Source organism: Marmota marmota, unplaced genomic scaffold (assembly GCF_001458135.2).
Source record: "Marmota marmota marmota unplaced genomic scaffold, marMar, whole genome shotgun sequence".
NCBI classification, from domain to species: Eukaryota; Metazoa; Chordata; class Mammalia; order Rodentia; family Sciuridae; genus Marmota; species Marmota marmota.
In genome coordinates, this window is record NW_025999853.1 from 18,268,542 (window position 1) to 18,291,742 (window position 23,201).

Here is a 23,201-nt window from a genome sequence, read left to right on the forward strand (position 1 = left end):
TCTTTCCATCAGGGTGTTACAGTGAACGAGCTTGAGTTTGAGTCAGGCAGTTAGTTATTATCTAGAATCTTTATTGACTTGGCCATTTTCTTCTGAATCACTTTAACCTCTCTGAGGCTCGGTTTCCTACCTGTTAAAAGGCAGATAATACATCGCAGTGTTGTAGGGAGGCTTAAGTAATATCTTATGGATAGCTACTATTTATTAAACACCAAATAGATGCATTATCTAAAGTAGTCTTCACAGTAACTTTTCAAGAAAAGTGTGTGGTACATGGTGGGTGACATAAATAACAAGGTGGGGATCATCATACCTTTCACCTCCACAGTTGCTGCTACCAAAGTGAAACATGTCAGTCACTCACATAGTCATTCAACATGCATTCTTTGAGAAACTTCTATGTACCAGGTAATGTAGATTACTCAAGGGAAAAATGAAGGGCCAAGAATAAGGAAAAATTACTAACTTTGAAGGGTTATAATTAGCAGAGATTAGAAATAAACACAATCAAAACTGTGAAGAGTCCTGTGAGAACAAGAAATGCAGACTGGGTGTGGTAGGATGGGCCCTGGATTCCAATTTGGGAAGTTGAAAGAGGGTTCCCTGCAGGAAAAAATCACACATTCACACTGAAAAAGGAAGGATAAGTAAATGGGAATTAGAGGTTAGAGTGTGTTCTAGAGAACTGTATTTGCAAAAAGGTATTGGGTTGAGAGGGGCTTCGACCCAGGAGAGAAATCAAAAGTAGTTCTTTCTGGAATTTGAAGCGGTGAATGATGAGAGTAGAAGCTAGTGATAAGCAGGACTTCCTGGTCACAGGAGGGTTAGGGACTCATCTCAGGGATGCCCTGTAGCTGTTACTGAGTTCTCAGTCTCTGTCCCTTATCTTAGTTTGGGGACAAGAGCCCTACTGTGCTGCTGACCACCTGAACCTCTGATATGAGTGGGCAGAGGGTGATGTGGCTAACCCCACCCTTGTGTAATCTCTTGCCTGTGTTCTTGGTTCTGAGAGACAAAGGCGTCTCTTGCTAGTTATGGGGCTGGATGTTGTGGGTCAGTTGGCTCTCTCTATCGTCCCTACCCTAATCTTGAGAAGTACTGAGCTATGGCTCCAGGAGGTTCTCATTCAGGCTCCTTATAGCCAGCACTGTACAGTCAGGAGTGCCCTCAGAGCAAGCTTCAGAATCTGTCAGCTCTCACACCACATGGCCTTCGGGAATCTCCATGCCATTAGAAAACCTGAGCAAGCCAGACTCTGTGACGTGATAGCCTAATTACCATTTCCCTTTTTTTGGGAGTGGAGAGAGAAATGACATATAGATCAATGAGTGAGGTGGAAGACTGATTCATTTATTGACTCACAGAGAGTTTTTCCTTGAGCCAGTGCAACAGAAAGGACCATCCTTGTAGCTGGGTCTGCCCTGGAGTGTTGAGAAGTCTGAACTGTGCCCAAGGCTCAGAGACAGAAAAACAAAGAGGATGTTTAGCAACACGTCCCTCCATGCTCACCTTGCTCTTGTGCAGGCAGTCCAGAGATAATTAACTCTGAGGAAGGTGACTCTATATTCATTGTCCATGTGCAGACATTTTAAGAGTGAAAGGGGCTGCTTTTAATTGGTATATTGGGATGCCAGGCATAAACGGGGAATATTGTAGGCCAACCAGACATATGGTTGTCCTAACCACATGATTACCTAGTAGTCATTGGCCTGATGACTACTCCCTAGTTGGTGCTCTCTGTGCTTAAGGAGAGATCCTAGGGCCAAGATGTTTCTGGATCTTTTTTCTGCATCTATTTTTTTTTCTACATTCTCAAAGGCAGTTTTTGGAACATTCTTCATTTTTTTGAGATCCTTATGTTTCTGAGAGGTCAGTGTTAGCCAATTTAATCCAAGACAACTGATTTCTATTCAAAGCAGAGGAAGGGAGTGGTTAAAATGGACAGTTTGAAGGGAAGATAATTTCGAAAAGGACAACTTCAGCTGTATCTTCAGGCTCCTTATAATCCTTTGGTAATTAGAATGTGCAGGCTGAGACATCAATTTTAAAATCATCTTACCCATAAATCGTCTATCACACATTATTAGCTCGGATGACACAAGTCTACATGAGTGGGATCATTATTTTTGTTATTATTGTTTGTCCAGAGGGGTGACAAGGAAAAATATACATCACACTCACCTGCCAGACAAGAGTTAAGCAGGTGCTTTTTTGATTTATAAGGTGTTTCCTTCTAAACATATTTCTTAGTAAAACAATTTTTAAAATGTCATTTTCCCATGAAGCCAACACCATCACTGATGTAGTATTTTCCTGCACCTCAAATTAAGCAGGCCGTGGGAGAATTTGGTGACCAAGTGTCACTGTCACTTAGCATTTCTCTCTCCATTACAGTGTAATATAATATAGTGTAGTATCGTATCATATCATATCATATCATATCATATCATAACATTTTTAGCATTTTGTAGCAGAGACTCTCAGTTTAGGGTGGTTTTGCTCCCAGTGGACTTTGATCATGTTCCACACGGTTTTGCTCGCTCCCACAGGGGTGGGTGCTATTGCATCTAGTTCTTAGGGGCCAGTGATATTGCTAAACATATTAGAAAGACACAGGACAGCCCCCCTCGCAAACAAATTAGTTACCTGGACATAAATGTCAATAATGCTGAACTTGAGAAACTCCTCTGTAACATCTTAATCCTTAATTTATTCATTCAACCATTATTTACTGAGAACCCACTATGTCCCAGTCGTTAGAAAGCTGAGGATATTGGGGTGAACAAAACTGGAGAAAAAGTTTTCACTTTTGTTTTTCTTTGGATTCTAATAGGAGGAGCAGGTAAGAAAGAAGATAAATAACTAAAATATTGAGCATATCAGAAAGTTATGTGTAGAAGGCAAAATAAAAAAATATAGCTGAGCAGTGGGGAGGGAATGTCAGTAGAGAACAGTGAGATTGAAGGCTGAGGTCACTTGCCAAGGTAAGTGCATTTCTCACTGATTGCAGATGAAGGATCTGAGTGAAGGACTGAGAGATAAGGCTAGGACTCCAGGTTGGAAGTTTCTGACTCTTTGGTGATCTAAAATGTTATTTCCACTAGGCTGTTTTATATATTATTGCCAAAAGCCAGGGTTGTCCTTGCTTCCTTTTGATGAATTTCCTCTTTCTTAACTCACTGATAACCACCTCCAGCCCTACCCAAAGCCTTCATTTCTAGCATCTATGCTTTTGTTGCTCAGAACATTTCTGGACTGTATCCTCGTCCTAGACTCATTACCATCATTAAATGCACTCAACTCAATGCTCTCTTCTGTTGAAACAAGAAAAACAAAATAGAGCTGGGGATGTAGCTCAATGGTAGAGCACAACCCAGCATGTTGTGGCTATGGATTCTATCCCCATCCCTGAAAAAAAAAAAAAAGACAACAATAACAACAACAACAAAACATAAAAATGAAAAGAAAAAGTCCCAAAGCCCCAATCTTAACCCTAAATGCTGCTCTGGCCTCATTTCTCCTTCCTTTCATAGGTAAGTATAAAAAGATGCTCCAACACGTCGCATGAAAAAATGCTCAACATCTCTAGCAATTAGAGAACTGCAAATTAAAACTACACTGAGATTTCATCTCACTCCAGTCAGAGTGGCAATTATCAAGGATATAAGCAACAATAAATGTTAGTGAGGATGTGGGAAAAAGGCACACTCATACATTGCTGGTGGGACTGCAAATTGGTGCAACCACACGGAGAGCAGTATGGAGATTCCTCAGAAAACTTGGAATGAAACCACCATTTGACCCAGTCATCCCACTCCATGGCCTATACCCAAAGGACGTAAAATCAGCATACTATAGTGATGTAGCCACATCAATGTTTATAGCAGCGTAATTCACAATAGCTAAACTATGGAACCAACCTAGGTGCCCTTCAACAGATGAATGGATAAAGAAAATGTGGCATATATACACAATGGAATATTGCTTAACCTTAAAGAAGAATGAAGTTATGGCATTTGCTGGTAAATGAATGGAATTGGAGAATATTATGCTAAGTGAAATAAGTCAGTCCCAAAAAACAAAACGCAGAATGTTTTCTCTGATATGCAGACGCTAACAGTAAGGAAGGCGGTAGGGAAAAATAGAAGTATTTGGATTAGACAAAGGGGAATGAGGAGAAGGGAGGGGAAATGGGAACAGGTAATGTAGTAGAATGAATTGTACCTTGCTATCCTATGTGTGCATATGATCACACGACCAATGTAATTCTACATCATGTACAATCAGAAGAATGAGTTATACTCTATGGTTGTATATGTCAAAATACATCCTACTGTCCTGTATAACCAATAAGGACTAATAAAAAAGAAATATTCTCCATATGTGCTTTCTCCATTCTTTACATTCCCCAATTGACTTGTAACGTCCGTTGAGGTCACCAAGGACCCCATGAACTCCACCTGTGCAGGCTGTTTAATCGGTGGCTCTTTCTTCCTAGGTCCCCGGCCACAGCGATTGCTGCCCAGGCCCATTCTCTATTTGTATCTCACCTGCTTCCTCTCCCTTGACTTCCATCTCGTAGCTCTCTGGGCTTTCTGTCTTCCTCTGCCTTCTCCTTCCAGGGAACCTTCATGGGTTCCTCTATCATTCCTTGACTCACAGGTGTCCCCCAGCATCCTGTCCTCTGCTTTCTTTTCTCATCAACTGCGGCTTGTACAAAAGTTTTGTTTAGAGAAATCCGAAGCCCTGTGACATAGTTTGTCATTTGCCTAGACACGGGTGTGATGTGTGGGCATGAGGACCATCTCCGAGGGGAATGCAGCAAAGTATCCACTATTTTCTCCCTTTACAGCTCAGGACCCTGCTCAGGGTCCACAATGCTACCCTCAGCTGGATGCTTGCCAGAGCACAGCAAGAGGATGGTAAGAGCTCTCTAATGGGTCTCTGTCGTCCCAATTGTAGCTCCTTCCTTTGCTCTTGAACCTGGTCATGACCCAGATTCCACCCCTTCATCTTTCATGACACAGCCCCCCTCCACTCATGTTTTCATGCTACTGCTCAGTTCCCTATCTGCCTGCACTTCCTCCCCTCCCCACCCCTGCTCCACACAGTTGACCTTGGGAAGTCCTTCTCATTCTGCAAGGCTTACCTCAAACATCACTTTTGTGTCCCTTTCTAGATTTCTAGAAAAAAATTTTTTATCTCATATATATACTCCCATGCCACCCACATCCAATTAGGTTGTACATTCCTTTAGGGCATATAGAGGAAGACTCAAGAGCAAAGTTTCTGTCCCCAAGAAAGCTGATCCATGAAGCAAGTATTCACTGTTTTCTCATTTTATAGCTTCCATGATGCTCCAAAATCCAAATTTTAAAATGTCTGATACTAACTTGCTGTGTGACTCTGTATGTTTCACTTAATGTCTCTGAGCTATCATTTTATCAAACCATATTCTGGCAAATAATATTCTCATTCTAACTCAAAGAAATATATAAAATTCTTTGAGTGTTTGGCAAAAAGATGCCATAAACCAAAGACAAAATACATGATCATTCACTGAAGATTCTATGTAACATTTTTTATTGTCAGACATTTTGTTTAGATCCCAACAAAGTGTAACTGTTTCCAAAGAAAAATGTGACCTCTATGTATCTTTAAAATTTGAAGCCACTCATAACATAACAAAACTTTGCCACATAATTTTTTTTTCTTGTGCGTGAGATAGTCACTCATCTTTTTCTTCCCTTTGTTCCTAATTTTTAAAAAAACCTGAAGATTTGCCTTTTACTTCCTTTCCCTTTCTTTCCCCCCTAAAGGGAAAGCATTTCATGTCAGAGGCAGAAGTAGATAAAATTATGTGCTAGATCTTGATCTAAATTTCTCTTAAATCACCAGCAGCACTGTCACAGCCTGAAGAAAAGAAAGTGAAGCAATAATGACGGAGGAGTTTGAAGAAAAAAAGATGTAAAGATGAATGCTGGCTAAAACTTCATTTACTTCATTGTTCTAAATTTTAGGACTCAAATTAATTTCTAGAATATTTTGGTGAAATGGGAAAATGTAAATGTGTGCCAGTGAATATTGTAAAAGAAAATAACACAAGGGGTGGAATTTTCTATCAGAATCTCACAAAAGTGGGCACTTTTGTTTCCTAGGGAAAACATCCATGAAACTAGCTTCATCCATGGAAAGGGAGAGAGAGAGAGAGAGAGAGAGAGAGAGAGAGAGAGAGAGAGAATATAGACTTACTGATTGCATACCTGTGCTATGTGTTCATCTAACTTACTTCATTTAATAGTTTAGTTCAATAGCTCTATGAAGCTTATTTTTTGTGCAAAACCAGCTAGAGTTCACTGCAGTTAGTGGTAAGTAGAGTCAAATGAGGAACCTATGGTTTTCTGGCTTCAACACCATACCACATTGATGTCCTATCATATAGAAAATAAGTGTCATGGCCTTATGCAATTTATAATCCAGAAAAGAAATCCAAATGTCTCTGTAAGATGCAGAGGTGGTGCCACATATTTTCCTTTAAATACTATAAAATAACTCCATGTATACAGTTATGATCAGCCACACTGTTGGGAGGACATTGTTTTGTTTCCCCTGGGCGGTGATGTAAAAATGGAGATGCTACTTTGCTAACTTTTTTTTTTTTCAGCAGACAGTGTAACATGTCACACGGATTCAACCTCTTCACTCGCTGTGCAAATTTGGTAAGATATTTTATTTATCTTAGGCTCAGTTTCCATTTGCAAATATGAGACAATGATCTTTTCCTTGTAGGCCTGCTCTAAGAACTTAAGAGTTACTTGGATTGTGCGTAGTCCTCAAAAAAATGGTGGTTGTGATGGTTTGTGGCAGTCATTATTGACATGTATTTCCATGCATTTGGAGAACTTTGATGGGAGATCTGACTGTGACCCTTAATGGGGCTTCTTCTATATTCACTGACCAATGGTGCTTGTTATGGTTTGGATCTAGAAGTGTCATCCAAAAGCTATGTGCTAGGAAACAGAGCCGTGTTCAGAGGTGAAAAGATTGGGGAATGAGGCCTATAACTTCATCAGTGGATTAATCAACTTGATGGGTTAGTGATTTGAATGAACTACAGGGTGATAACTGTAGGCAGGTGGGAATGGAAAGAAATAGGTCACTGGGGGTGTGCCTTTAGGCACTATATCTTGTCCCTGGCTCTGCATGCTCTCTCTCTCACTCTCTTTCTCTCTCTCCTTCCTGAGTGCCATGAACTGAGCAGTTTTTGGCCTCTACCACCCACTTCCACCATGATGTTCTGCCTCACCTCAAACCCAGAACAATGAAGATGACTGACCAAGGGCTGAATCTCTGAAACAGTAAGCCAAAATGATATTTTTCCTTTTCTAAATTGATCTTTTGTTGTTGTTGTTGGTACTGGAAATTAAATTCAGGGGTGTTCAACCACTAAGCCACATTCCTATCCCTATTTTGTATTTTACTTAGAGACAGGGTCTCAATGAGTTGTTTAGAGCCTCACTTTTGCTAAGGCTGGCTTTGAATTTGTAATCCTCCTGCCTCAGCCTTCTGAGTTGCTGAGATTACAGGTGTGCACCATGGTGCCTGGACTAAGATGTTCTTGTCAGGTATTTTGGTCACAGTAATGTAAAGCTGACTAACAGAGTGCTGGGCCGCATGATGTGCACCAAAGTGCTAAGTAATTGGGTATGTATAGAACAGATAGCAGGGAGGGGAGATAATGGAAAGAAGGAACCAAGAGTTCTTCTAAAAGAACAGCTCGCCATTGGTATTTGCTGGCTCTGTATCTGTAGATTCAACCAACTGCAGACCAAAAATATTGAAAGAAAAATTGTGTTTGACTGAACATGTACAGATTTTCCTTTTCATTATTCCCTAGACAATGAAGTATAACAACTATTCACATAACATATACATTATGTTAGATATTATAAGTAATCTGTGCAGATTATATGCAAATGCTGTTCCATTTTACATAAAGGACTTGAATATTGGGATCCTGGAACCAATCTACCTGATACCAAGGAGCAATGACCTTTGCAAAATCAAGCCAAGGAAATGGCAGGGATCTATGGAAAGGAAATGGGAAGGGGCTGGCATGAGACCTGAATTGTTTTTTTTTTTCTTCTCTTAATTGAATAATTCCTGGACTACTGGTCATAGAATTCTCCTTCTGGGGAATTCTCTTTCAAAGAACTCGCCTTACAAACACAAATTACAAAATAATGGCATATGTTTTCTCTCCCTTATTTCATTCTTTAATGTAATACCTTTAAAGAAGAAGCTGTTTCACGTAAACCTGATTAACTCTGAAGAGAGTGATAATCCATCCAAACCAATCCAAATGAAGGTAAAAGGAATAATCAGGCTTCCATTATGCAAAATGGTGCTCAGTTAATTTATTACATTGCGCTGAATAATAAGCTGTTAGGCTCCACATGGCTTTTTTCACGTTAAATCAAATTGCTTATTGCTGCTAGAGCTTATTTCATATCGCATAAAATTTGGATATATTATAATGGAGTAGATATTAGTCCATTATAAGAGACAGGTTTAAGTGCTTCATTTATAGAATCCCTCCACTTGGAAAATGGTAAGGGAGAAGAAGAAATGCAAACAAGGTAATGGACAGAGGGGATTTATGTACATTGCTTGATGGGCCAGCTCTGCCTCGGTGACTGTGGTTGCTGTGCACAGGACCCAGTGCGTTGGAGAAAAATCAGCATTTCTAGTGGAAAGAAAATCCAAAGCGAGTTTATGTTCTTTCTCAGGGAAGTGTTGACATTTTAATTACTTTCTGTTTTCTTTGGAGCCACATTTGAGAATTGGAAGCAAGTTAGAAAAATAAGAATTAGCTTTATTAGAAATAAGAGGAATTGACATGTAGACCCCAGTTGGAAAGGGTTGAGGCTGGGTTCTTGACAATATGAAGTCTGCAGCAGGACCCAGAAAGCCAAGAAAACTCAGCCGCTCGAAGCTAACTGGAAGAGTTCCTGCTTGGTCAGGGCTTATCATCCCGGAGAGCAGACTGTGCCTCTGTGTGCAATCTAATCTTTTCCGGATGTGCTTCACTTTTTAATGTTTTTTTTTTTTCCTTTAAACTTTGGTCTTTTCTGTAAACAGGGGTTTGTGAGGGTAAGTAAGATCGAGATACAAAAAAAGAAAATGGTCAGAGGGAGTTGGAATGAACTGGGGAAATTGATAGTCTTAGAATTAATTTGGAAGATAATATAATTGTCTTTTGATATTTCATAAAAGAAATATATCTGTGGAGGCGAGGGTGGAACGGAGTAATTGGCTTTAGGAGATATGATATATTTGCACTTTTCCTCCCTGCACCTGGAGTCGCCTGGAATTGATTAAATAAATATTTAACAAACCAGGGCGCCTACATGTATGTTCCAGGATCAGCAATCTAAAAATAGTAACTCAGCACAAGATGGAAATTAAAAACCCTCTAATCAACATCTTTGTGGTGCTTGAAAGGGTGGTAACCTGAGGGTGTCAGCCCTGCCTGCCCCTTGCCTGCCCCCTCCCCAGTGTGGAAACACCATCAGGTTCAGACCAGCCAGTTCAGTAACGAACAGATAAATCTGGTCCCTTAAATAACCTAGTGTCTACTGCATGCCAGGTACTCTAAATATACTATTTAAATTTTCAGAAAATCTTACAATATGATGTTGTCTCTATAATAAATATTATTATTTGTTTTACTATCGAAACTGAGGCTTGGTCAGGTAGAGACCATTTCTCAGTTATGTAAACTTTTATTCTAAAACATTTCAGACATAAAAGAATATAAAGTATAATGAGCTGAAATTCCTTACTTCACCACTCAGGGATGGTCACATGCAACTGTACCGGTCCCACTCCATATATGACTTCATTCCATCACGTGCCTTCCAGTGTGTGTCTCTAAGAGGTGGGGATTCTCAAAAATAAAATAAACACAATACCTTTATCACACCTACAGACATTGCCGGTAAGTCATCATTTCAGGAAATGTGTAGTCAGTTTGACCGTATATTCCCAATTGTCTTACAATCTACTAATTTAGGTTTAATCACAATCTATTAACTTTAGATCCAAGCCATACATTCTGATTGTTCGATTTGTCTCTCAAGGCTTCCTTTAATATATACGTTCCCTTTTCATCTCCCATTTTTTCTTGGAATCACTCTTTGGTTGAAGAAATGAGATTGTTTTTCCAGGACAATTTCGAGTAAGCTGGATTTTCTTGATTCCATTTCCTGAGGAGTTCTCAAACATATTCATCATCTTGTCCTTTGTATTTCCTGTAAAATTACAGTTAGAGTTGGAGATTTTATCTGATTCTGGTTCCACATTTTGGTAATACTACTTCTTAAGTAGTGGTATTTCCGTAAATAGAAGTGTGTGTGTATGTGTGTGTGTGTGTGTGTGTGTGTGTGTGAGAGAGAGAGAGAGAGAGAGAGAGAGATTATCAACTCTTAAAAATTTTTATATGAATCCATTAATTCATTAGTTATAAAAATTGTTGATATCTTAATTTTATAATTTTTTAAAAAAGATATCTTAATTTTATAATCTTTTTAAAAAACCTTTATTTTCTAGAGCAGTTTTAGGTTCACAAGAAATTGAGTGGAATGTAAGTAACATTCCCACATAATCCACTCCATATAAGCTCATTATCCCCCATGACCAGCATCACTCCCCAGAGTAGGGGCTTATTTATGAAAACCAATAAACCTGTATTGACCCATGCTTACCACCCAGAGTTGATATTTTCATTAAAGCTCACAATTGTACATTCTATGTGTTTTGACAAATATAGAATGATACATATCCACAAATGATTTTCTTTTCATTTATTGAATTTCCTCTATGGGGAGAAACTTCACCCCTCATTAACATTTGGTTAGCTGAAGTAAAAGAAATCCAGATGAATGTATTCTCATTATTATTATTATTTATTCTAGCACAGTCACTAGCAGAGGAAGGGGATACAATACACACGTCTTCATAAATTGAATTGTATTTGATTCATATTAGAATTTGCTCCAAAGAACTTGTACAAGACAAAGGAGGACACCACGGTATTAACAAAGACTAGAACTTAAGTTCCATGAAAAAGCTTAAAAAAGAATCAAATCTCAGTAAAGGCTCTCAGTACTAAAGTGAACACGGAGGCACTAGTGAATCACACAATTCTGGTACGGCCCGTGGCCAAGTCTCATCAATATTCACCAAAGTATTCTTTCCCCAACACAGGGAAAGAAAGAAAGAAAGAAAAGAGGGACAATTTCTGAATCACTCCCTCCAACCACGGAAATGATTTTAATTACCAATTCATCTGTTGGCAGACTCTTCTGGCAGATGTACCTGCAAGTTGGAAAGATAACAAATGAACCAATTCCTTACTCCAGAGTTGACACTGATAGTGCGGACTGAATTTGCTCTCAGAAAAGAATCCTGGGCAACAATACATCTGGCACTCTGCTCGAGGAATTTGTCATGTCGTTGACATGTTCAGCCTCCATTGTCCATACCACCCCAGCAGCAGGTCCTTTATGTTTCAATGAAATTGCAGTCTGAATTAATATAATTAGAATGTAACTGCTATTCACTGCACACACACTCCTTATTTCCAGGAGTACAGATCTGATAGCATGTCTGTGCTCAAAATCTTTCCATGATGGCTGAAGGGGAGCAAGCAGAGAGGGGAATGATAGAACACTCACTAGTTCATCAACCTTATAAAGTATGAGCTAATGGAAATATAGGAGGAGAGAAAGAAAGTCCTGACCTTGGCATGTCTAAAGATAAATATCTGTCAAGTTTCCTAGCCTGGATAGCACTGTTATAAAATATGTACTATGGTCCGTCTGAATTGAGAGAAAGAAGTGAACTAGGGAAGACCAGTTATCTTCCAAAAGACAATTATAGTAAGTAGAGTGGATAATTCAGGGATAGAATCACAGAGTGAAGAGGTGGATGGACAACTTCCTTCTTTCTTTCATGTTTTGCTTTGAGCAGTGGATGTCGCTCACCAACCAACTGTCATCAAGTGAATAATGATTTTTTTTTTTACTAGAATCTTGAATTTCAGCCTTCATTAATTTTCTGTTCTTACAAATTCTTGATATGGTAGAAAAGGACATCAACAACTTTTTTTTTTTTAAATAAGATGGACTCATATTTTCTTAATTGAGTTTGAGTTTTCACTTGGATGATCCATTGGAGGGGAGCAGTGCCCTGAAATTATCAGTGTGTTGGCTGGAGTTCATGGTTTTGGCCTCTTTTCTTCTCTGGAGAACTGTGAAACTTGTGTACTGGATGCTGTGTTCCTCCAAATTCTACATGGAATCCCTAACCTCCTGTATGATGGTATTTGGAGGTAGGGACCTTGGGGAAACCATTGGATTTGAATGAGGCCGTGAGGATAGGCCCCCATGATGAAATGTGTGTCCTTATAAGAAGAGGAAAAAGAGATCAGATTGCTGTCTCTGTCCCCCTCCACCAAATGAGAATACAGCTAGAATGCAACTGTCTGCAATCCAGGAAGACAGACCTAACAAAGGACATCAACTGACTTGTACCTTGATCTAGGATTTCCCTGTCTTAAATACTGTGAGAAATAATTATCTGTTGCTTAAGCTACCACCCGATCTGTACTATTTTGTTATGATGGCCTGAGCTAAGACAGTGCATGGTATAATTTGAGCATGTGCCCTAAAGGTTCAGGTGTTGAAGGATTGGCCTTCAAAGTGGTAGCATTGAGGTGGTAGAAATCTTTTAGATGTAAGTCTCAGTGCAAGGTGATTAGGGCTGAGGGAGGCATTGTCCTTGGAAAGGATTAATGCTGGTTTTACAGAGTAGTCAGTTTTTGAGAGGGTGAGTTGTTATACAAAGAGCAAACCTGGAACCTGAATCCCTCTTGCTTTCTGTCTCACTATGTGATATCTTCCATATACTCTCCTGCAATTGTTAGCATCTTGAAAACATCAACAATGATTCCTTGCCTTCATGCTATCCTGTGAAGCATTAACCTTCTCTCCCTAAATTTGAAGGAACTGTCCACCATTTTACATTAACAAGCCTAAGGGTTTTCAGAATTAGGTGTGTTTCGGAATCATATGTGGTGGCTGGGGGCATTGGAAGAGGATTTATTAAAATGCCAATGCCTGAATTCCTTCTGGATCCACAGAATCAGAGTTCTCAGCTGTGGTGCCCAAATAATGTGAGTTGAAATCCACTCCAACTGCTTTGAACTTGACACCTCTAGGCTGATATTCTCTTTCACAGATACAATATTCAAAATTACTATACTAGCAGATATTTCTATAGATGATAAGCATCATTTCCAAAAACAAATATATTTAATTTATATAAGTGGAGGTATGTTTAAGACGTTTTGAGAGGGGCCTATCAGAATACTTGTGGGGCTACTGTGACCCTCTCCAATGTATACATTCTTTTTCTCCTTTGTTAACAGCATGCTTAGTTTCCCAGTCTGACTGTTCACTCTGGATTAGATAGAAAATTTGACATCTCACATTTTCAGGCAATTTACTTTGCAAATTAACACAATAGAGATTTATATTTTAATGTTGAAATCCTTTAATAAAGTAAATAATTGTCTCTCTTTCCAGAATATTTGTCTTATTACTCTGGATGCTTAATAATAGGATTATGTGTTATAAACATGTGTTTAGGCATCCAAATATATGCACAGATGGAAAATATCAAGCTTACATTCCCCAAAAGTGGACACTCATGAGGTCTTGCCTTTGTTTTCTCTAAGGACTATCCAAATCAGAGTTCAATGAAGGAAGTTTAGAGAAATCTTGTCCCTAGTCTCCTAGTTTCCACCCACAGCAGGCTCTGTTTAGTGGCCTTCAGAGAATTCTCATGGGGGTGGATAGGAAGTGGATTGGGCATGGACTTGAGCTCCTATCTGCTGTTGGACCAATGGATTTTTGGATAGACTTGTCGTGCAAAAAATAGCTTGATTTATTCCCGTGTGGTAGTAGAGACAGACTCCCAGGACCCGGCTGCCCCTTAACACCCCAGAGGACATTATTCTGAATAACTCAATAAACTGATTAGTAGAGCTACTAGGCATAATAAGTATATTCCAAAAAAAGATCTTTTTCCAATTACAAAAGTAGTGCATACTCCTTGAAAAGAATACTAGAGGGGAAGGGAGAAATGTAGGAAAGATAAGAAGGGAGAAAGTCCAAGCGAAGTGCTGACTTGACAGTCGAAGCCCTGTGGACTGGAACCCAGCCTTCCTTGTCGTCTGCTTTTGGGTAAGTTACACCACACGTCTGAGCATCCTTCTCATCTGTGAAATGGGAACCACGTCTCTCGCAGGGTCAGGGTTTGTTAAAGCACACTCTGAGGAAGGGTTTAGTGAAATGACGGGAGTGGAGGGAGCAGCTGTAACACTATACACCAGAGAGAACAGTGTTGTCACGGCTGGTAGCAATGGGTGGTGGTTACTGAGTATGTCCTTTCTGGGCAAGCAGACTTGACTTTGAACCCCTTTTGCTTGTCGGCAGAGTTATTGCTATTGGTATTCCTAGTGTTCTAGTCAGCTTTTTCATTGCTGTGGCTAAAAGAACTGAACAGAACAGTTTTAGGGGAAGAAAAGTTTATGTGGGGGCTCACGGTTTCAGAGATCTCAGTCCATGGGCAGGAGACTTCATTCCTCAGGGCTCAGGGTGAGGCTGAACATCATGGCAGAGAGTGTGGTAGAGGAAAGTGGCTCACATGATGATCAGAAAGCAGATAAAGACTCCACTCTCCAGATACAAATTAGATACCCCATAGCTCTGCCCGCAATGAACCACTTCCTCCAGCCACACCCCACCGTCTCAGTTTCCCACTCAATTAATCCCATCAGGGATTAATTAGTTTACTGCTTAGGTTAAGGCTATAACCCAATGGTTTTGTCCTCTAAACCTTCTTGCATTGTGTAATGTAAGTTTTTTGGGGGATACCACATCTAAACCATATCACATAGCATTAAATCTGTATCTTTTTTTTTTTTTTGTACCAGGGGTGCTTAACCACGGAGTGACTTCCCCAGCTCTTTTTATTTTTTGTTTTGAGACAGGGGTCTCTCTAAGTTGCTAGAGTCTCACTAAGTTCCTGAGGGTAGCTTTGAACTTGCAATCCTCCTGCCTCATCCTACCGAGCTGCTGAGTGTATCACATTTTTTAAAGAAATTTTTGAGCTCTCTTAACTTAATATTATGATTATCAAAAATAGATTTCAATTACGTCTGTTTTCACGATGTATTAACTGAAATCTCCTAATCCTTGCCTTAACCTTACAAGCATTTTTCTTAGTTTGTGAGAATGATTAAAAAATAAAAAATAAAACCCTCAGAAACAATTAATGTTCCTAAGAAAGTAAAAAAAAAAATCTTTGCAGTAATGTTTCATTTTATCGTCATATTTTTCCTGAGAAACCAATGAAGAATGGCAGTTTTATATGTAAAACAGTAGTTAGCCTTTATACAGCTGACATTTTTCTAAAAGCCTAGAAATATTTCACATTTGAAGAAAAACACCCGGTTCCCATGTTGGATCTGATTAAAATTCAAATCTATATTAACATCTCATTACTGTTTGAAAAAGCCAACTGCACACTAATGGAAAATGCCCAGCGTCTGCCAGCCCTGCTTTCCCCTGGTTCTTTAGCAAGGCTGTCCTGGGACCTGGGAGGGCGGGGCCACAGTTACATCCTTGTTAAAACAGCAGCCTGAATGCTGGCCCTCAGTTTTGGTTTTTCCTTCCTTTTCCCTCTTCCATCTCTGCATTGTTTCAGCTGCCAGTCTTGCAGTATTTTCTTTCATGCAAGGGAAAAGGAAGGGCAAAAATGACTTTGAAAGAATAACATTTCTTTCTATGCACTTAAATAGAACACTCAACACAGAACATCCTGTGTTTCCTTTTAATGGATGACACGCTGACTTGGTGGTGAGCTGACTAAACACCAGGGCTTGACGTTCAGATAGGTGTTCTTGCAGTCGCACTTACCCGCTGGAGAACATTCTGCTCGGCTATTTTAAGTGACGATCTGTCTTTTTCCAGGCACTCTGGTTCTTCTTATCCCCCGATGACTTTTCTCTGTTATACTTATCACCTTCTGACGTGTGTTTATTATGGTTTTTGTTTATTCTCTGACTTCCCTGGTCATAGGTAAATATTACAGGAGCGAGCATCTCTGTTTTGCTAGCTGTTGGATTCCCTCTTCTAAAAACAGGACCAGGCCCAAAGTAGGCACTTAATAAATATTTGCAGCTGCAACAAATAAACTAGTTCCTACCTCAGTGTTCTCTCCTGCACAATTGGGGGAAAATAATAGATAAAAAATATGTTATGAACACATTTTATAAATATATTTAAGCCTAGTAGATACATTGGAGATCACAGGTCTATTTGGAGTGTAGTTGAATAAGAAATAAATGAGTTGGATGAAAGAGCAACATTCCCTTGTCACTCTTTTCTCCTACTCGGCTTTATTGAGTCCCCACATTCAGTATAATACATAGTTCTTTGTTTTTGTCTGCCTCTCCTTAGTAGAATGTTAAGTTTTTTTTTTTTTGTATGGGGGTGGGTACCAGGGATTGAACTCCGGGGCACTCGACCACTGAGCCACATCCCCAGCCCTATTTTGTATTTTTTTAGAGACAGGGAATCACTGAGTTGCTTAGCACCTCTGTTTTGCTGAGGTTGGCTTTGAACTCTCAATCCTCCTACCTCAGCCTCCAGAGCCACGGGGATTATAGGCATGCGCCACAATACCCGGCCAAATGTTAAGTTTTATAAGGGCAGGATCTTGGGTGTTTTGTTTCCCATTGCTTAGGCCAGTGTGTGACACAGAGCAAGCACCAAAGACACAAATATGCAAATGTTTCCGTGAGTGTATTCACTCCGGACTGTATCTACCCCTGACCCTGACTCGATCAGGATTTGTGGTGTGATTGGTCACTAAGATCTAGGTACTGCTGAGGCAAATGATGGATGGGGAGATGAGAAAGGAAACAAGATGATCAAGATGATACTGATATTTTAAGTATTTCAATCACAGGGACAACTATGGGTATGGTGGGAGAACAGACAGGACCTGGCACTTAGTAGCTGGTCAGTAACGGTTAGCTATCATCACCATCATTATCATAAACCACATTAGCATCCAGGTGTTGGCACATTAGAGCTTATGGGCCAAATCCAGCCTGTGGCCTATTCTTATAAATAAAGTTTTATTGAACATAGCTCATTCATTTATTTTCTATGAACGTTTTCATGTCTATGGCTATTTTCATTCTAAAACAGCAGAATTGAGTAGCTACAGAGACTGTATGGGTTGCAAAACCCAAAATATTTAGCATCTGGCCCTTTACAGAAAAGGTACTTGAACACTCATCTAGAATATTTGTCTGTCTCCAATATAACTAAGCCTAGAGCCAATCAGGCATGGTCCATGGATAAGTTTGATCCTCATTCTGAAATGGGAGTACAGAAACTAAGTATTTACAAACTTCTATAACAATTTGTCATTGAAAACCCAGTGAATGATTTTGGTTTATACAAAAATGTTGCTTTATGACAGTTTGGAAATTGAAAAGGATCTGCCCTTTCCTAGAGGGATGGGTCTGTTTTGTAATGGGATGTTGATCATATCAGTAACTTTAGTAAGTTATGTTCATGTTGGTTTTAGATGAAAACATCTGGAAGCACATCAGGTGGGAGTGACAAGCGTGTCTTAAGATTGCAAGTGACCTGGGAAGGTTGATGAACAAGCACATTAATAACATCGTGAAAATGGATTTTCTATGTAGATGAATGGCTCAGCCAGCCACAGTTCACTTACCAGCTAATATAGTTGTAATGTGTTGCTTGGTATGGAGAGAAGGCAGTCACTTTAGGGTGTTTGGGATGTTTCATGCACATATATAAATAAATTCTCTTTTGGTAAGAACGTTTTAAGTTGATATATCATCTTCTTTGAATAGCACGTCATCAATTTTCCTGGAAATCTGGCGAAACAACAGTTATATGACCAGCCTTATGTTTTGTTGCATGTGCATGTAAACAAAAAAAGAAAGAAAAAAAAGAAAAAGCCGACTGACTTTTTCCTTTTCTGTTTTAGAATCGGTTCCAAACAGTCAAGCCTGCCAGAAAAAACAGACAAACTCTCAAGAACAACAATGCCTATTATGTGTGGTGGAGGAGCCGCCAGATTTTGATTACCGGACAGACATTAACTCCTTTGGTGTCTCATGCAAGAAATGCCAAGTCTGAATCCAGATATTTTCCAGAATAGCATGAGATCTGCAATTTACAGTGTCTTCTGCAAAAAAAAAAAAAAGCAACTGAGAGAAGGAAATGCAAGTTAAAGACCACATCTCCTGGTTTCTCGAATTCTGCCATGACTCTTCCTGGTAAATGGACAGACTGAGTACCTGTGCTCTTCCTTTTTCAGGGCTTAGGTTGTGGGCCAGAAGCACGTTACTCTACCCACCTGTCCCACCTGTGTTGTCTTGATGTCTAAAGGACTGTCACATTCTGCCCTCATTGAGAAAATGCATGGGTTCCTGGAGGCTACCTCTTACAGTAAAACTTTGAGAAAGAAGAATCCTTGTAAACTCTGTGATCAGCATCTCCCCCCCCCCCCAATAGACTCCCTGAAGGCTGTCAGACTCCATCCTGCTTTGAGATCTCAGATAAAGCAGAGAGCAATGCGATTTTCAGAGGGAGGATGATAATATAAGTATTTAGACCATCGTGTGTATGTATATCCTATGTGTGTATAAATACTATATATTTATTTTAGTATTTCATTTGTTCTTTCATTTACTCTTTAATACATATTTACAAAGAGTCCTCTGTGCAGTGGCTGTGGATAACCAAGTAAGGTATAATCACAATGTCTACCTTTTAGCCAGATCTTATTGCATATCAGCATTGTGTTAAACATTTTACATTCAAATGCATGAATGCACTTAATCCTTAAAAAAAAAAAAACCTGAAGAAACAGCTCTATTTTACATCTTAGTAAATTGACTCCCAGAAAATTTAAGGACACACATGTAGTCAATATCAGAGTAGGATGCACATACAGGTATGTTTGATGCAAAATGCATTTCCCTATTTACTTTGATGTTGTCTTCCCAAAGATGAATCAAAAGATAAAACCACATTAACTTTCTTTCTTGGAATTCCCCTTCTGTTTGGTGAGGAAAGAAACACATGTGATCTAATTCTGTTGAAAGGGAGGAGAAGGTAGGAGAGGGTAGAGGAAGCCTCTGTGGCTAGAAATTCACTCAGCAGAGAGAAAGGAGAGAGATTTTGGCTGAGTGTGTCTTTGTTGGGTATCAAGAGAACTGAACTCACCCAGAGGCAGAGATATTTCTGGCTCAAAGAGTAATTCTGTCACACAGAATGGAGGGACTGGTCAGTGGGAAATCCTTTAAGGCTGTTTCTCCACTTAATTGCCCTTATCTTTTCCTTCTTTTCATTCTTAGGTTATTTCCAGTCCTTACTAAAAGAGGAACCAGGGAGACTGTGAACTCAGCCAGGTGGAAGTGATAATGATTTTAGAGAAACCACAGGAGAAGGAAGAGCTTCTCCAACCGTCTTCTCACTACCACAATGGGACCCGTACGGATTAACTCTTTCAAGGATGGAGGTGTCTCCTCTCCCTAGAAATAAAAATGCAAGTTTTACGTAGGTTTTAGTGTTGTGTGGAGGGAAAACAAGGACTGATCTATTTGGTTCTCTTCACTTGATTCACCCTGAAGGGCTTGCTGCCCTAGAGATAAGTGGACAGATGAAGAAAAGTAGTGTCCCCAGATACCCCGATGAAGCCAATGCTCTCTGAAAGGAAGCAGCCACACATTTAGCCCAGGGAGACCTTTTTGCGTCCAGGAGAGTGATTTGGGTCAAAGAAAAGGAGAACAGTGACATTACTGCCAGACTGCTTCTCTAACTAAACCTTTAGCTCTTCTGTTCAGGACAAATGGGAATCAGCCAGCATAGATGTGACTTGTCCTTGTCTGCTGGTAACCACAGTATCATAATTCATTGGAGTTTCACTTTAAGTATTTTAAGAATTACCTGTGAGATTTTGAGGGTCAATATTTTAGACTATCATCACTATTGGACTATTTATTTGAATACTTCTGGGGTTTATGCCTCTTTTCAAAAGAAACAGTGGGCTTCCCTATATTCATTACAAAGTCTTCCTAGTCTTCAAATCTTCCTGTGAAGTGTCTCTTCTCTAGTCTTTTAAGTATACCATGTGACTGAATATGAAGATGGGATATTTACATGTATCCTTGTCTATTGTATCAAAGATCATTAAAAAAAAAAAAAAGCCTGTCGTTAAAGCCCCCAAGTGATTGGATTGGCATGAGGAACAGGAATGGGGCTGGCATGGAAGAGAGGATCTGACTCTGGGATTTCATGAAATCCCAAACAATAGGACAGCTGCTTTTCCATAAACAGATTATTATTATTATTTCTACCTAGACAGCTTGATAGCAGCCATTATCTTCTTTCTGGGTGTCTTATCAAGTTCCGGCTGTGTGCAGCATGGGCGATAAGGAATGAGGAATGTCACCCATGGGATTGCCAAGGATTATTTCTATGCACTGCTGGTCAGCAACGGCCAGGCCCTCAGAACTGAAAAGGAGCCCTATTGTTCATTCGGGCAGTTGCTATTCTGAGGACACCAAGAGAGCAGAAAGAGGATGTATTTGCCATTGTGTGTAAGATTGAAATTTCGTGACTCTCAGCTAAAGTTCAAGCAGTCTTGATTTTGAAAAGCATAGTCATTGTGGAATATCTTTGAAGAGGGAGAAGACAAGGGAAGGAAAGAAGAATGAAATGAGTTCAGAGCTCTTCAGAACTATGAGAGAGTATAAAGAAAGAAGAGAGGTGTAACACTGTCAAACACTGGAACTTAAAATGCTAGGCATACTGGGCCTCAGAGGAATTGAGCAGTATCCCATAACCATGACTTGTGCTCTAGTTGCTTAATGTAAAGACTCCAGGCTTCATTACTCATCAGAAAATAGCCAATTTGCTGGATTTCTGTTTCATTGTCTCTGTTTCATCCCAAATTCTTGAACACAATCAATCTGTTGATATTAAATTTTTTTTCCTTTTCTCTTCAATGAAGAAATGAATATTTTATTAGAGATATGCTGGCTTTGAATGTTAGAGAAAAAAAATAGGATCTCTTTGAATTTTTATTTCAGTATTAGAGCTTCCCAACCTTTTATCTTCTTAGAGAAAAGACTGCATTAGAAGAATATGAAAACTCAAATGTACAAATAACCCACAGTATGTTCATATAGAATTCCCCCAAAGGTTTCTGAGTGCTTCAGCCTTCTTCATACACAGTTTTAGGGTCATGCTGACAGTATAATGTAAGCCGCTTGGAAGTGGGCCAAATCAAATTTTTCCAACATTTTAAAATCGCTCTTCTGAAATTGGAATTTCAAATGAATAAAATACTTTGCTCTTATATCAATAGCTTCAGGAAAAAAGAACCCAGTCACGGAATCATTAAGATGAGGCATAGAAGAAAGGGCAAAGGAAAGGGCAAAGAGAGGGCACGAAGAAGTCAGGAGGACTTGGGAGGAGAGAAGGGGCTTTTACTCCCCTGTGGAGAGCCTGATTCCAGCAGGGCCAGGACCTGGTTTCTGTGTTTCTGCAATAGCTCACATGGAGTAAACACTCAGGAGGTATCTGTCGGCTTCAGTGTTAAGATCTCTGAAGGAACATCACTCCTAAACAAGTTATTTTTATTTTTCAGCCTTTAATCATTTAGTCAGAAGCCTAGATTATCTTTAACTTTAACATAAATGTGAAATATCTTGTTAAAAACCCAGAGTCTAATTCAGAAACCTTGGGCTAGACTCTGAGACTCTGCTGAGACTCCCAGACCATCCTTTCCGTGGAATGCACTCTGAGTAACCAGGTATTGGGATCAGGCATGGTGGCTTGGGCCAGGAGCCATGAGCTCTGAGTTCTAGTCTCTGACATGAACCATCTGTGCTTTCAAGCTGGATTTCCTGGCTTCAGCCTCACCACCTGGGTAATGAGTAGGTAGATCTATATAATTTCTAAAGTTCTTATTAGCCTTAATATTTTAAAAGAAAGAGAGAATCCCTAGTCTCATTCTGTCCCTCAAAATCTAGGGAGGATGATCACTCCCTTCTGAAGCTGCATGGAGAATTTGGCATAAATGCCCAGTGCTTCATCTGATTCCCTGGTTTCGAGTACAGTGATTTTTCCACTATAATTTTTTAATCATTAATTTTTAATGAAATACCTACAATTTGTCTGATGCAAGGCCAAGTGCCTGGAATACAAAGATGAGTAAGTTAGAAATATTACAAAATCCCTTGCTTGATTAACATGCCATAAGGTGACAACCAAGAATCTAATAAATGTCAATGCATAATGTTCATGTTAATATGCTAGGCTTTCCTTCTTTATGATATTAAACATACACATATTTTATGTTTATGTATTAGTTCTGTGAATCAAACCCTGAGCCTTGCACATCGATGTGACATATTAATGGCTACAATAGACTGCTTGAATATGATCCTAATTCTCTACGTCTTTTCATGCCCATTCACTCTTTTTGCTTGTGTCAAAAGATGGCATGTCGGGCTGGGGATGTGGCTCAAGCGGTAGCGCGCTCGCCTGGCATGCGTGCGGCCCGGGTTCGATCCTCAGCACCACATACAAACAAAGATGTTGTGTCTGCCGAAAACTAAAAAATAAATTAAAAAAAAAAAAAAAGATGGCATGTCTTTCTCCAGTCCTTGAATTTGGGCTGGACCTGTGACTTGTTCCGGCCCACTCTATGCAACAGAAAGAACAACGTGCCAACTCTAAGCTCAGGCTGTAAGCAACTCTGTCCACTTTTGTCTCCTCTCTCAGACTCCTGCTGCTGTCACAGGAACAAACCTGGGAAAACCTGGTGGACAAAGGATCAGAAGAAATGACAGTTGTCCCAGCAAAGGCCAACCTGAGCAGGCTACAGGTGGTCATCCCACAAATGTGTGTGAAAGTCCAGCCAAGCGGAACAGAGTTGCTAACCCAACCCAAGATAACCACAGATGTACAAGTGAACTGGGCTGAGAGCAGAACTGCCCAGCTGACCCAGAA

The 23,201-nt window shown here is 39.7% G+C and overlaps 1 long non-coding RNA gene across 4 annotated transcripts in view; it reads left to right on the forward strand.

Moving 5' to 3' along the window:
* LOC125617099 overlaps positions 1-22,305 on the forward strand; it is a 76,051-nt gene extending 53,746 nt beyond the window's left edge. For 3 of the 4 annotated variants that reach the window (XR_007347955.1, XR_007347952.1, XR_007347956.1), the window contains 4 exons: positions 6,665-6,719; positions 7,245-7,358; positions 18,163-18,454; positions 19,538-22,302. This is a non-coding gene — a long non-coding RNA (uncharacterized LOC125617099). Of the gene's footprint in view, positions 1-6,664; positions 6,720-7,244; positions 7,359-18,162; positions 18,802-19,537 lie in introns of all 4 variants that reach the window. The other variant, XR_007347957.1, reaches the window with a different exon arrangement.
* The last annotated feature ends 896 nt before the right edge of the window (positions 22,306-23,201 follow it).